Below are 15,968 nucleotides of genomic sequence, written 5' to 3' on the forward strand. Positions count from 1 at the left end.
GGGGTTGGAGGCTTATGGGCAAGGAGTATGTAGGTGGAAGTAGTTGCAGACTAGAAAGGCCGATATGGCCTGTTTCTATACTGTAATTGTTATATGGTTATATAATATTCTTATCTCTTGCTGTTTCTTTCCTTTAGCTGCCATATCCAAACAGCTTAGAAACATAGAAAAATAGGTGCAGGAGAAGGCCATTTGGCCCTTCAAGTCTACACCACCATTCAATAGGATCATGGCTGATCAGTACCCAGTTCCTGCCTTCTCCCCATACCCCTTGATTCCCTTAACCACAAGGGCCAAATCTAACCTACTCTTAAATATTGACAAAGAATCAGCCTCAACTACTTCTGTGGCAAACCATTCCACAGATCTACCACCATCTGAGAGAAGAAATTTTTCCTCATCTCAGTCCTAAAATACTTCCCCCTTATCCTTAAACTATGATCCCTGGTTCTGGTTTTTCCCAGCATTGGAAACAACCTACCTACATCTAGTCTGTCTAAAGCCTTAAGAATTTTATGTTTCTATAAGATCCGCCCTCAATCTTTGAAATTCCAGAGAATACAAGCCTAGTCTATCCAACCTTTCTTCATATGCAAGTCCTTCCATCCCTGGTATCAGTCTAGTGAATCTTCTCTGCACCCCCTCCATGGCGAGGATGTCCTTCCTCAGATAAGGTGACCAAAATTGCACGCAGTACTCCAAGTGTGGTCTCACCAAGGCCCTGTACAGCTGTAGCAGGATCTCCCTACTCCTGTACTCAAATCCTCTCGCTATGAACACCAACATAGCATTCGCCTTCCTCACTGCCTGCTGCACCTGCATGCCCACTTTCAACGACTGATGCACAGCCACACCCAAGTCTCGCTGCATTTCCCCTTTTCCTAAACAGATACCATTTAGATAATAGTCCTCTTTCCTGTTCTTACCTCCAAAGTGAATAACCTCGCATTTATCCACATTATATTGCATCTGCCAAGTCTTGGCCCACTTGCCTAATTGTCCAAATCACTCTGCACCCTCCAAGAGTCCTCAACACAGCCAACCCCGCTACACAACTTCATATTATCTGCAAATTTTGAAATATTGCTATTCCAACATCTAAATTGTTGATATATATTGTAAACAACTGTGGCCCCAGCACCCCACTAGTCACTGGCTGCCATTCATACCTACTCTTTGCTTCCTGTCCATCAACCAATTCTCTATCCACCTTAATACCATACCTCCTATACCATGCATTTTAAGTTTGTATTATCAAATGCCTTACCGAAGTCCAGATATACCCCAATTATCAGGATCTAATCCAGTATCTAAAGAGGTTTGATATCACTAATGCATTCACTATTTCCTGGGCTACTTCCTTCAGCACTCTTGGATGCAGACCATCCGGCTCTGGGGATTTATCCACCTTTAATCCCTGCAACTTAACTACGACAACCTCTCGACTTACAATTATTTCCTTTATACCCTCCCTCACATTAGGTCCCCTATCCTCAACAAGTTCCTGAAAATTAGTTATGTCCTCCTTGGTGAAGACAGAACTAGTCATTCAGACAGTCTGCCATACCTTTGTTCCCCATGATTTACTCACCCGTTTCTGTCTGCAACAGACCCACATTTGTCTTAACCAACCTTTTTCTCTTAACGTATCTATAAAAAACTTTTACAGTCATTTTCTATGTTCCCTGCCAGCTTCCTCTCGTAATCTCTTTTACCTTTCCTAATTAATCCTTTTGTCCTCTTCTGCAGAATTCTGAATTTTCCAAATAATCGGGAATTTTTTTTGGCTAATTTATATGCTGCTTCTTTGGATTTGATACTCTCTCTGATTTCCCTTGTTAGCCACGGATGCACTACCTTCCTTGATTTATTCTTTTTACAAACTGGGATATACATCTGCTGTACCTGCTCCAATCTATCCTTAAATGATTGCCATTTCCACCGTTAGTACTTAAAGTACCATTTGCCAATCTATTTTAGCCCATTCACATCTCATACCATCAAAGTTACCCCTCTTCAAATTCAGAACCTTTGTATCTGAATCAACTCTGTCACATTCCAATCTAATGAAGAATTCCACCATATTGTGGGCACTCTTGCCCAAGGGGTTCTTCACAACAAGATTGTTAACTAACCCTTCTCCATTACTCAGTACCTAGTCTAGAATGGCTTGTTCCCTCGTCGGTTCCTCGACATGCTGATTTAGAAAACAATCCCGCATACATTCTAAGAAATCCTCTTCCTCCTTACCCTTACCAATTTGGTTCACCCAATCTATATGTTTCGCAGCTCTACCCACATCGATTCCACATCTTCTAAGCTAATGCCCTTCCTTTCTATCACATTCACCTCTTCCCAAACCAACAATGCTACTCCACCTCCTTTTCCATTCCATCTATCCCTCCTGAATGTCGAGTAACCATGAATGCTGAGCTCCCAGTCACGATCCCCCTGAAGCCAAGTCTCTGTAATCCTAACTATATCATAGTCATTAACAACTATCTCCACATTCAATTCATCCACTTTATGACGAATGCTCCTTGCATTGAGACACAAGGCTTTCAAACTTACTTTAGCCACATTTTTATCCCTTTTACCATTACGTAAATAAGTACCTCTTTTTGATTTTCCCCCTGGTGAAACCTGACTGTCACTATTGTTTTTCACCTTGCTATCTTTTGCCTCTATCTTCTTTTTATACCCCTCTGACTCTCTGGACTGGTACCCATCCCCCTGCCAAATTAGTTTAAACCTTCCCCAACAGCACTATCAAACAAACTCCTAAGGACATTGGTCCCGGCCCTGCCCAGATGCAGACCGTCCTGTTTGTACCAGTCCCATCTGCCCACAACCGGTTCCAATGTTCCAAGAATCTAAAGCCTTCCCTCCTACACCACCATTCAAACCACATGTTCATTCGAGCTATCCTGTTATTTTTTCTCTGACTAGCTCGTGGCACCGGGAACAATCCAGAGATTATTATCTTTGAGGTCCTACTCCTGAATTTATTTCCTAACTCCCTAAATTCATCTTGCAGGAACTCCCTTTTTCCCCCCCAATATCATTGGTACCGATATGGACCACGACAGCTGACTGTTCACCCTCTCCTTCCAGAATGTCCTCTAGCCACTCTGAAACATCCTTGAACCCGGGAGGAAACACACCAGCCCAGAGTCTTGTTTGCAGCCACAGAAACTCCTGAATATTTCCCTTACAATCGAATCCCCTATGACTATTCCCCTACCACTCTTTTTCCTGCCCTCTCTCACAGCAGAGCCACTCACGGTGCCATGATCCTGGCTACTGCTGCCTTCTCCTGGTGGGCCATCTCCCCCAACAATATCCAAAGTGGCATATCTGTTCTGCAGGGAGATGATTGCAAGGGACTCCTGCACTACCTTCCTAATATTGTTCTTACTATTGGTCACCCAGTCCCTATCTTTCTCTACCCTCTGAAATTGTGGTGTGACCAACTCACTAAAGGTGCTATCCACCAGCATCTCAGCATCCCGGATGCTCCAAAGTGAATCCATACACAGCTCCAGTGTCGACACGCAGACAATCAGGAGCACATTCCATATATGCACCACTCTGTGAACAAGTTGCCCCTCACATCCCTTTTAAATCTTTCCCCTCTCACTTTAAAACGATTAAAATACTTGAAGACCTCTGTAGTGTGGATTGTGGAGTCATGTGGCCTCTCCTTCTGGAACTTGGTGGGAGTGTGTAGTTTAGAGGGTCATGTGACCTCTCCATCAGGAACCTGGTGGGAATGTGGAGTCATGTGGCCTCTCTGGCTGGATCCTAGTCAAAAGTCACCTCACCTGCCAATCAAGGGTTAGATTTACCCACTTGTGAGGCAGCTGACGTGCAATTGGCCTCCAGTTAGATTTGCCCAAGGTGAGGCTAATGCACAGCTGGTCTTTGCAGGTCACATGGAGGGGCTTTGCACTATCTCTCTTTTCATATGCTCTGAAGCCCAAGCTGCAGGCAGCTCCAGAGGGCTGACTGCAATGGGCCTGTCCCACAGGGGGTAGACCAGGTTTATGTGTATGTACTTGTTTATTTGTTACTGTTATAAGTGTGTTGTGCCTGTGGGTGGAGGGTGCTGAGCAGGTTAAACCCTTATTTTTTGATTATTCTGGACCTGTGTGCTGTTTACATTAGTCTGTCAGTGTGTGCCCTTTTTGTGAATTCCCCTGTAAGCTGATTTTCTTTGAACTGATTGAACCTATTCTGAACACAACTCCCAGGAAGTCAATGAGGGAAAGTGACCTCACCATCACCAAATGTGAGGGTGGGATGGGAGGAGGGAGGTGGGGGGGGGAGAAAATGACACTGTATATATTTGAAAAGGAAAATGTATGTATCTTGGTCAGTGTGGTTTATGGTGTGAAAAATAAAAAAATTTAAAAAAAATAGTCAATGACTAATACTTATGTGGAACTTTATTTTTGCAACTTATCAGTGTGTTGGCAGGCATAGAGATCTTCAATTTCTGAGTAGCTGCAAATGGAGTTGAAAATAACACAATCAAAAGATGTCATCATTTCTAACATCAAGGTGGAAGAAAAGTATTGATGAAACACCTGAAGGTGCTTGTGCTCAGGACAAAAGAAATTCCTGCACCAAAGTAGAATTCCTCCACGTTAGGTAAAACTATATAACCATTTACAGCACAGAAACAGGCCAATTTGGCCCTTCTAGTCTGTGCCAAACATCATTTCCCACCTAGTCCTACTGACCCACATTTGCCCAAAACCCTCCACACCTCTCATGTCCATATATCTATCCAACCTATCTTTGAATATTAACATTGATCTCACTTCTACCACCACTGCCAGAAGTTCATTCCACACCCTCACCACCCTCTGCGTGAAGAAACATCCCCTTACGTTTCCCTTAAACCTCTTCCATGCCCTCTTGTTTGAATCTCACCCATTCACAGTAGAAAAAGCCTATCAACATTGACTCTATCCATCCCTCATAATTTTGAATACCTCTATCAAATCACCCCTCAACCTTCTATGCTCCAGAGAATAAAGTCCCAGCCTGACTAATCATTCCCTGTAACTCAAACCTTGAAACCCTGCAACATTCTCGTAAATCTCCTCTGCACTCTCTCTATACTGTTTATATCCTTCCTGTAATTCAGCAACCAAAACTGCACACAATATTCCAAATTTGGCCCCACACTTGCCATATACAATTTCAACATCCCTTCTCCTGATTTATGAAAGCTAACATACTAAATGCCTTTTTCACCACCCTATCCACGTGATTCAACTTTAAGAAAATTATGTACCGACTCCTAAATCCCTTTGTTCCACTGCACTCCTCAATTGTCTAACATATAACATGTATGTCCTATTTTGATTAGTCCTACCAAAATGTAGCACCTCACATTTATCAGAATTAAACTCCATCTACCATCTTTCAGCCCACTCTTCTAACTGTCCTAAATCACCCTGTAAGCTTTGATAATCTTCCTCACTGTCTACAACACCACCAACCTTTGTATCATCTGCAAATTTACTAATCCAATTTGCTACCCTATCACCTAGATTGTTAATATATATATATATATATATATATATATATATGACAAACAGCAGTGGACCCAGTACCAATCCCTGAGGCAATCCACTCGACACCGGCCTCCAATTCGGCAAACAATTTTCCACCACTTCTCTTGTCATCTCCCATCCAACCATTGTTGAATCCATTTCACTATTTCGTCATTAATACCTAATGCTTCCACTTTCCTTAGTAACCTCTTATGGGGACACTTATCAAAAGCCTTACTAAAGTCCAAATATACATCAACCGCCTTCCTCTCATCAACCTTTTTAGTAACCTCCTCAAAAAACTCTAAGATTTGTGAGACATGATCTACCACGTACAAAGCCATGCTTCCTGTGTTTCCCGTCTATATAATATCTCTAAGAACACTTTCCGTTAATTTACCCACCATTGACGTCAGAAGTGCAGACCTATAATTACCAGGTCTACTTTTGGATCCTTTTTTTGAACATCAGCACATGAGCCACCCTCCAGTCCTCTGGCACTTCTCCCAAGGCCAGTGACATTTTGTATAGTTCTGTCAACAACCCCACTATTTGTTCACTAATCTCCCTCAGGGTCCTGGGGAATATTTTGTCAGGACCTGGAAATTTATCCACCTTGATCTTTTTCATTGTAGCCAACAGTACCTCCTCATTAATTCTTATATTATCCACGAGCTCCATACCACTTCATCTGGCTCAATATTCTTTTCCATAGTGAATACTGAAGAAAAAAATCATTTAAAATTTCTCCTGTCTCCTCTGGCTTCTCACAGATCCCACTCCCCTCATCTTCAAGGGCTCCAATTTTATCCCTCACTATTCTTTTACTTTTAATGTACCTATAGAAACTCTTGATTTATGTTTACTTTTCCTGTCAAAGCAGCTTCATATCTCCTTTTAGCCATCCTAATTTCCTTCTTAAAGTTTTTTTTACTCTGCTTGTATTCCTCAAGCAGTTCATCCCTTCCTCGCTGTTTATACTTGTTGTAAACATCCCTCTTCCTCCAAATCAAGTTCCATTATGAAAACCAAGGCTCCCTAGTTTCTAACCTTTCCTTTAATCCTCATGGGGACGTACCAACTCTGCACTCTCAGAACTTCTCCTTTGAATATCCTCCATTTATCAGCTACATTCTTCCCTGAAAATAACTTATCCCAATCCACAGTCTCCAAATCTTTTCTCATCCCCTCTAAATTTGCTTTCTTCCATTCAAGAATCTCAACCTTTGGCTCGCCTCTATTCTTTTCCATTACCAGCCTAAAAACTAATAATATTGTGATCACTAGACCCAAGTGTTCCCCAACACAAACCTTGGCCACCGGACCTACCTTGTTCCCTAATAGGAGATCCAATACTGACCCTTCTAGTTCTTCTACATATTGATTCAGAAAACTTTCCTGACCATACTTAAACTCTACCCCAGCCAGCCTCTTGCTGGATAGGTGTCCCAGTTAATGTTCGGAAAGTTGAAATTTCCCACAACTACCACCTTATGTTTATTGCACATATTCGCAATCTCCTTACAAATTTGCTCCTCTAATTCGCTCAGCCCATTTGTTGGTCTATAATACACTCCCATTTTAATGTATTCATGCCTCTGTCATTCCTCAATTCTACCCAAATAGTCTCGCTGGTTGATCCCACCAAACCATCCTGCCACAAAACTGCTATAATGTCCTAATAAGCAATGCAACTCCTCCATCTTTTATCCCCCCCATGCCTAAAACAACAAAATCCAGGAATATTTAACTGCCAAACATGCCCTTCCTACAACCATGTTTCACTGATGGCCACAATATCGTATTTCCATGTGGCCACCCAAGCCTTAAGCTCATCCTCCTTATTTATTATGCTCCTTACATTAAAATGCATGCACTTGAGAGACTGTCCTCCACATATACTCCTTTTGTTACCAACTACCTTACTTTCACTCCGTACTCTCAATCTGATTCCCACCCCCATGCCAAATTAGTTTAAACCCTCCCCAACAGCTCCAGCAAACCTGGCTACCAGGATAATGGTTCCCCCTTTAGTTCAAGTGCAGCCCATCCCTTTTTTTACAGGTCTGACTTGCCCCAGAAGAGATCCCAATGATCCAGAAATCTAAACCCCTGCATCAGCTCCTGAGCTACACATTCATCCTCCACAACTTCCTACTTCTACCCTCACTAGCGCGTGGCACAGACAGCAATCCAGAGATTGCCACCCTTGAGGTCCTGCTTCTCAACTTCTTCCCTAACTCTAGGTAATCCCTTTTCAGGACCTCATCCCCACATGGACCAAGACTTCTGGCTGCTCACCCTCCCCCTCCAGAATTCTGTGGACTCTAGCAGAGACTTCCCTGACCCTGGCACCTGGGATCCTGATCTCATCCAGCAAACCTCCTATCTTCTCCCCTAATCAGCGTGTCCCCAACTACAAGAGCCCTACTCTTTTCCCCCCTTTACCTTCTGAGCCAAGGGTCCAGCCCCTTGAGCCAGAGACCCGACCTCCATGACTTGTCTCCAGTAGATCGTCACCCCAACAGTATCCAAAGCAGTATACTTGTTGTTGAGGGGAACAGACACAGGGGTACTCTGCACAGCCTGTCTCTCTCCCCCCCAAACTTTCCCTTTCTTCAGTCACCCATTTCCCGACTCCTGACTGTTGGGGGGTGTCTGCCTCCCCTATAAATTCCTATCTAACACTGCCTCACTTATGATCCGCAGTTCATCCAGCTGCAACTCCAGTTCCCTAACCTAGTCTTCCATGAGTTGCAACTGGATGGACCTTTTGCAGGTGTAGTCATCAGGAACATCTGCACTATCCCTGACCTCCCATATCCTGCAATAGGTGCACTCAACTACCCTAAATGCCTCCATCACCTGCTCTCAATTTAGAGCAATTAAAGATAAACTTGGATCTTTAGCCCCTTTCATACTTGTAAGTGATCCCAGAAATTAAACGCCAAATGACCTTTAAAGTGTTTAGTGTGAAAGGAAAATCTTCTCAATCCCAGCATCAGATGATGTCATCTCTTTCCAGGAATTCACAGCCTTGACTCCTAGTACAATCCCCAGCATATGTAGAAGCCAGTGTTGCAATCAGGCAAGTGTAGAATCGGTAATTACATTGAGGGATTGAAATTACCCAATACCCAAGATTTTGCATGAGTGTAGGGATATGAAGGAAGAAAAGATTAAAATGAAGACATAAACTTTGCTGTGGGAAAGTCGCGGGGGGGGGGGGGGGGGAAGAAGAGAGATAATAAATTGAACACAATTTATAAAGCGTGGGAAAGTTGGTAGCGCTACAACGCACAATTTGTCAAGAGAGTGGGGGAAAAGTTACCAACTTTCCCATGCTACATAAATTGTGTGCTATAGCACTACCAACTTTCCCATGCTGTTAAAAAAATTGTCCGCTATTGCTATTTATTGCTAGCACTTTCCCACGGTCCCTTATAAAGGTTTATATAGGTTGGCACAACAGGGACTGAAGGGCTCATACTGTGCTGTACATAAAGATTAATTATGTTATAATTAGGCATAATTAATTTTGTTCAAATAGAAGATAATACATTGATCAGGATTTAGGGAAAGTCCCCCATTGCTCAATATATCATGACATCACCAGTAGAAGGTAGAACAATCCTAACTTTGAGGATGGCTCCTTGCAAGTGTGAAAATGTTCAGTGTAGCAGTTAAGAGTGGTCAAGTATGAAAAGCCAAACCCCCATTCCTATCCCAGGACACTGAATGGCCAATTTAGTGGGATGCAAGTGTAAAAGGGGCTATTGCTTCACACTTGATTCCCATTGATTTCACTCTTACCAGGATGTTTTTTTAAAATAGTATCAGTCAAATACTGCCTTGACATCAATAGCAAGCACTATGACCTCACCTTTGAAAGTCTGCTCTTTGGTTCATGCTTAGACCAAAGCCATGCTCCTCTTGTCCTATGTTGGAACTCAGGGTGACTGACAGTGTCCCTGGGAACTACGTGTGCAGGAAGTGTGTTCAGCTGCAGCTCCTGATTGACCGCATGACAGCACTGGAGCTGCGCATGGACTCGTTCTGGAGCATCCGGGATGCTGAGGATTTGATGGATAACACCTTTAGCAAGTTGGTCACACCACAGCTTCATAGAGTTGAGGGAGATAGGGACTGGGTGACCAAGGGTAAGAGTAAGAACAGGAAGGTAGTGCAGGAGTCTCCTGTGGTCATCTCCCTGAAAAACAGATATTCCGCTTTGGATGTTGTTGGGGGAGATGGCCCATCAGGAGAAGGCAGCAGTAGCTAGGGTCAGGGCATTGTGAGTGGCTCTGCTGTGCAAGAGGGCTGGAAAAAGAGTGGTAGGTCAATAGTCATTGGGAATTCAATTGTAAGGGGAATAGACAGGAGCTTCTGTGGCCGTAAACAGAACTCCTGGTTGGTGTGTTGCCTCCCAGGTGCAAGGGTCAGGGATATCACGGAGCGGCAGCAGCAGGGCATTCTGGATGGGGAGGGTGAACAGCCAACTGTCGTGATCCATGTTGGTACCAACGACATAGGAAAAAAGCGGGATGAGGTCCTACAAGCAGAATTCAGGGAGCTTGGAAGGAAGTTAAGGAGTAGGACCTCTAGGGTAATAATCTCTGGATTATTGCCAGTGCCACGAACTAGTCAGAGTAAGAATTGCAGGATGAATAGAATGAATATGTGGCTTAAACAGTGGTGTAGGTGGGAAGGATTCAGATTCTTGGGGCATTGGAATCGGTTCTGGGGCAGATGGGATCAGTTCAAACAGGACAGTCGTCTGGGCAGGGCCGGGATCAATGCCCTCGGGAGAGTGGTTGGTAGTGCTGTTGGGGAAGGTTTAAACTAATGTGGCAGGGGGATGGGAACAGGAGTAGAGAGACGGAGGGGTTTAGCATGAGGGAAGAAGTCGGAGATAGGAGGATGAAAAGCAAAAGAGGCAGGCAGGTAACCTCAGGGCAAAAATGTAAAAGGGCCACTTTACAGCATAATGGTGATAGGGTTAAGGCTCTGGTAAAAACAAGCTTGAAGGCCTTGTGTCTTAATGCAAGGAGTATTCGTAATAAGGTGGATGAGTTGAATGTGCAGATAGCTGTAAATGACTATGATATAGTTGGGATCACAGAGACGTGGCTTCAAGGGGATCAAGGCTGGGAGCTTAACATTCATGGATTTCAATATTCAGGAGGGACAGACAGAAAGGAAAAGGAGGTGGGGTAGCATTGTTGGTTAGAGAGGAGTTAAAAGCAATAGAAAGGAAGGATGTTAGCTTGAATGATGTGGAATCAATGTGGGTAGAGCTGCAAAATGCAAGGGGGCGGAAGACGTTAGTGGGAGTTGTATATAGACCACCTAACAGTAGTAGAGAGGTTGGGGATGGCATTATACAGGAAATTGGAAATCCGTGCAACAAAGGCAAGGCAGTTGTAATGGGTGACTTTAATCTCCATATAGACTGGATGAATCAAATTGGTAAGGGTACTGATGAGGATGATTTCTTAGAAGGTATTCTAACCCAGTATGTTGAAGAACCAACGAGGGAACAGGCCATTCTAGACTGGGTTCTGAGTTATGAGGAAGGGTTAGTTAACAATCTTGTTGTGCGAAGCCCTTTGAGCAAGAGTGACCACAATATGGTGGAATTTTTCATTAGGATGGAAAGTGACAGGGTTAATTCTGTAACTCATGTTCTGAACTTAAAGAAGGGTGACTTTGAGGGTATGAGACCCGAATTGATTCAGTTAGATTGGCAAATGTTACTTACAGGATTAACTGTAGAAAGGCAATGGCAAGCATTTAAGGATCACCTGGATGAAATACAGCATTTGTTCATCCCGGTTTGGAAAAAGAATAACTCGAGGAGGGTAGTACATCCTTGAATAACAAGGGAAATCGGGAAGAGTATCAAGTGTAAAGAGGAAGCGTATAGACTAGCCAGGAAAGACAGAATACCAGAGGATTGGGAGAAATTCAGAGTTCTACAGAGGAAGACAAAGAGATTAAATCAGGAAAGGCAAAAGAAATTATGAGAGAAAGTTTGCAGGGTGAGTGGGCAAATGCAAACGTTTTTATAGATATGTAAAGAGAAAGAGACTAGTAAAGACAAATGTGGGTCCCTTGCAGTCAGAAACAGGTGAATTGGTCATGGAGAACAAGGACATGGCAGACCAATTAAATAACTACTTTAGTTCGGTCTTCACGGGAAAATATGTATAATCTTCAGGAAATAATAGGGGACCATGGGGCTAATGTGACGGAAGGACTGGGGAAAATAAGTGTAAGTTATGAGGTTGTGTGGATAAATTGAAGGGATGAAAGGCAGACAAGTCCCCAGGGCCAGATGGTCTGCATCCCAGAGTGCTCAAGGAAGTAGCCCATGAAATAGTGGATGCATTGCTTTTCAAAACTCTTTAGATTCTGGAGTAGTTCCTGAGGACTGGAGGGTGGCTAATGTAACTCCACTTTTTAAAAAGGGAGAGAAAGAGAAATCATGGAATTATAGACCGGTTAGCTTGACATCGGTAGTGGGGAAAATGTTAGAGTCAGTTATTAAAGATGTGATTGTGGCACATCTGGAAAGTGGTGAATTCATTGGTCAGAGCCAGGATGGTTTTATAAAGGGAAAATCGTGTCTGACTAATCTTATTGAACTTTTTGAGGATATAACTAGTAGAGTGGATAGGAGAGAACCAGTAGATGTGGTTTACCTGGATTTTCAGAAGGCTTTTGATAAGGTCCCACACAGGAGATTACTATACAAACTTAAGGCACACGGTATAGGGGCTATGGTATTGAGGTGGCTAGAGAATTGGTTGACAGATAGGAAGCAAAGAGTAGGAATAAACGGATACTTTTCGGAATGGCCGTCAGTTACTAGTGGGGTCCCACAAGGCTCAGTGCTGGGACCCCAGTTATTTACGATATATATTAATGATTTAGATGAGGAAATAGAAAACAGCACTTCCAAGTTTGCAGACGACACGAAGCTGGGTGGGATTGTGAGCTGTGTAGAGGCTGTTAAGTGTGTGCAGGCTGACTTGGACAGGTTGGGTGAGTGGGCAAATGCATGACAGATGCATTATAATGTGGATAAGTGTGTGGTTGTCCACTTTGGAGGAAAGAATGGGAGGGCTGAGTACTATCTTAATGGTATCCAATTAAGAAAAGGGGAGATGCAAAGAGACCTGGGTGTTGCTGTGCATCAGTCATTAAAAGTGGGCAGGCAGGTGCAGCAAACAGTAAAAAAGGCGAATGGTATGTTGGCGTTCATATCAAGAGGATTCGAGTACAGGAGCAGAGAGGTATTGATGCAGTTGTATAGGGCCTTGGTGAGACCTCACCTGGAGTATTGTGTTCAGTTTTGGAGTTTTGGTCTCCTTATCTGAGGAAGGACATCATTGCCATGGAGAGAGTGCAGAAAAGGTTGACCAGATTGATACCAGGGATGGTGGGACTTGCATATGAAGAAAGGTTAAATGACTGGGCTTGTACTCGCTGGAGTTTAGACGATTAAGAGGAGATTTAATAGAAACGTTCAAAATTCTTAAGGGATTTGACAGGCTAGATGCAGGAAGATCATTCCCAATGTTGAGCAAGTCTAGAACCAGGGGTCACAGTTTAAGGATAAAGGGGAAGTCCTTTAGGACTGAGATGAGGAAGAATTCTTTCACTCAGAGGGTGGTGAATTGATGGAATTCTCTGCCACAGGAAGTGATTGAGGCTGGTTCCATAGCTATAGTTAAGAGAGAGTACTTGTGACTAGGGGGAATCAGGGTACTGAGTGGATGATCAGCCATGATCAAAATGAATGGTGGTGTAGGCTTGAAGGGCCAAATGGCCTACTCCTACACTTATTTTCTATGTTTCTATGAAGTTTGGTGATAATGGTCCTGGTTATTATCAAAATTGGGGATCAGTTTGCTAGTTATTGGCAATGAGGTGTCACTTTGCTGACTGAGCATTTGGGTGGTAATTTGCTAAATACACTTGTCCAGTCTTTGTTTAAATGCCACTATGTACCTGGGCAATTTTCCACATTGTTAGGGATGTACCAGCTCAAATTAAAGTACAGCTAGTTCTAGAATGCAAGTCATCAGTATTACACCTAAGTTTCAATTTTGTCCCATGGCCTTTGCTCAAGTCAATGATCTTGAAGTGAATCGAATTGGTTTAGGACTGGCTTTTGTGATGGAGGGATATCAGGAGAAAGCAGAGATAGATTATACACTCAACACTTCAGGCTCAAGAACATGTATTGGTCACTCAATTTAAAAAATCTAGGATTTTAATCAAATCAAATGTGCAATTTAAAAAATATATACAACTCAGATGAATGAAAAAATTATAAAACGTGTAGCTGGTGAAAATCTAAAATAAAACCAGAAAATGCCAGCACTATCAGGTTTGCAAACACCTTTTTAATGAGAAACAGTTACTGTTTCAATCAAAGATTCTTTTGGCAGAACTGTGAAAGTAAAAAAGCAATTTTAAGTTACTGAGAAAGTGGCAGGAGGGCTTGATGTGGATGGGGCTGGCTGTGATGGAGCTAAGCCAAGTCAACTTTGTTAATGGGACAGATAAGAGATATGATACACTTTTTCAAAAATCTTTCAAATTATACCAGTGACAAGGGTTCTTCTGAAAGCAGTCTAACAAATCAATTCTAACCTACAGATAAGTAAGAGGGCAAGAGCACAATTGTAGTTAATGTGAAAAGAACAATTAGTACTTTCCAATTATGTTTCCTTGATTTTTGTGGAAAACAAATTGTAATCACAAGCAGACACAGTAAACAACTCAAAGTTTGGATCCACCCAAGTAATTTGAGGTAATACACAGGATTCTGTTGACACTGTGGTTAGGTGAAAAACCAGACAAATGCTGGAGAAACTCAGCAGGTCAAACAATGCCTTTGTGTCTTCTTCTTTCTTCTCTTCTTTGGCTTGGCTTCGCGGACGAAGATTTATGGAGGGGGTAAAAAAGTCCACGTCAGCTGCAGGCTCGTTTGTGGCTGACCAGTCCGATGCGGGACAGGCAGACACGATTGCAGCGGTTGCAAGGGAAAATTGGTTGGTTGGGGTTGGGTGTTGGGTTTTTCCTCCTTTGCCTTTTGTCAGTGAGGTGGGCTCTGCGGTCTTCTTCAAAGGAGGCTGCTGCCCGCCAAACTGTGAGGCGCCAAGATGCACGGTTTGAGGCGTTATCAGCCCACTGGCGGTGGTCAATGTGGCAGGCACCAAGAGATTTCTTTAGGCAGTCCTTGTACCTTTTCTTTGGTGCACCTCTGTCACGGTGGCCAGTGGAGAGCTCGCCATATAATACGATCTTGGGAAAGCTCACACCAAGACACAAGAGAAACTTGTCCGTGATGCCTTTGTGTAGTAAAGGTGAAAATACATCACCAATATTTCAGGCTGGATCCCTCCATCAGGTGGGTTGGAGCCTGAAACGTTGGTGATGCATCTTCTTCACCTTTGCTACATAATGGCACGGTTTGACCTGCTGAGTTTCTCCAGCATTTGTGTGGGTTTTTGTTCCAAGTAATTCGATCATTTTACTTTCTGAAGAGAGGAGTTTTCTCAGCTTTAAAAGGATAGGAATAACCATAACTTTATTACCTCCACAAGCTATGATTAAGTAAGCAAAATAAATTGACAGAGGAGGGCCAGGCAGTTTAAGCCAAATTAAAGTGACCTGCTGAGTTTCTGGAGCATTGTGTTTTTACTTCATTTGAGAGGTTTGGCTCCTCTCAAAGCATTTCCAGTTGCAGTTCAAAAACTTAGCCTCACCACATCATTCGTCTGGCCATCCAAGAAGTTGAGACCAGAGAGGGATGGTGTGTGAGGAAAGTGGTGCCTATTGCACCCTCGGGTGAGCCCAGCAGAAGTGGAAGAGTTTTGTCCAGACAATTGGACGCAGGCCCAGTGCTCGGCGGTGAACGTACCTGTGGTTGCCAGCCGTGGCCCAGCGCGGGCGATGAGGGGGAAGAGCCGGTCCTTCCAGGGCGCCGCCGCGATCCCTCACATTGTGGCAACGCCGTAACGTTACAGGGACGCGCGGACCAGCTCCACCGGCCGCCTCGGGCGGTGCGGCCTGGGCGAGGGAGGGCAAGGGCTTTTAAAGGGGTACACGGCAACCAAGGCCCTCCGCCTTCTCGGCCATCGCTTCCACGCCTTGTGCTTACCGTGCGGTATTGTTGGCACTAGTAATTGAAGGGCAGCGCGGCAGAAGGGCCCGAGGTGACCCGGTGGCGCCGGGCTCGCCCATCGTCCTTTCCTTACCCGCCCCCCCCCCCCCCCCGGGCCCGGCCCGATGGAAGCGCCCGGCGGAGCTCGCCGCCTTTTCCGGCGCTTCGGACGGACCAAAGTCGCCTCACGTGGGGGGGGGGGGGGGGGGGGGCGCCGCAGG

The 15,968-nt window shown here is 44.0% G+C and overlaps 1 protein-coding gene across 8 annotated transcripts in view; it reads right to left on the minus strand.

The window, feature by feature from the left end:
- Positions 1–15,968, minus strand: part of tada3l (transcriptional adaptor 3 (NGG1 homolog, yeast)-like) — a 50,445-nt gene that overhangs the window by 34,142 nt on the left and 335 nt on the right. For 2 of the 8 annotated variants that reach the window (XM_069936752.1, XM_069936754.1), the window contains exons 1-2: positions 15,505–15,899; positions 9,451–9,640 (exon numbers count right to left, since the gene is read on the minus strand). The exons of 2 other annotated variants lie outside the window; for them this stretch is intronic. The gene's annotated coding sequence lies outside the window, so the exon portion shown is untranslated. Of the gene's footprint in view, positions 1–9,450; positions 9,641–15,504; positions 15,904–15,968 lie in introns of those variants that run through there. 4 more of the 8 variants (XM_069936751.1, XM_069936753.1, XM_069936756.1 and 1 more) reach the window with 3 other exon arrangements.

This window comes from Narcine bancroftii, chromosome 5, assembly GCF_036971445.1.
Source record: "Narcine bancroftii isolate sNarBan1 chromosome 5, sNarBan1.hap1, whole genome shotgun sequence".
NCBI lineage: Eukaryota > Metazoa > Chordata > Chondrichthyes > Torpediniformes > Narcinidae > Narcine > Narcine bancroftii.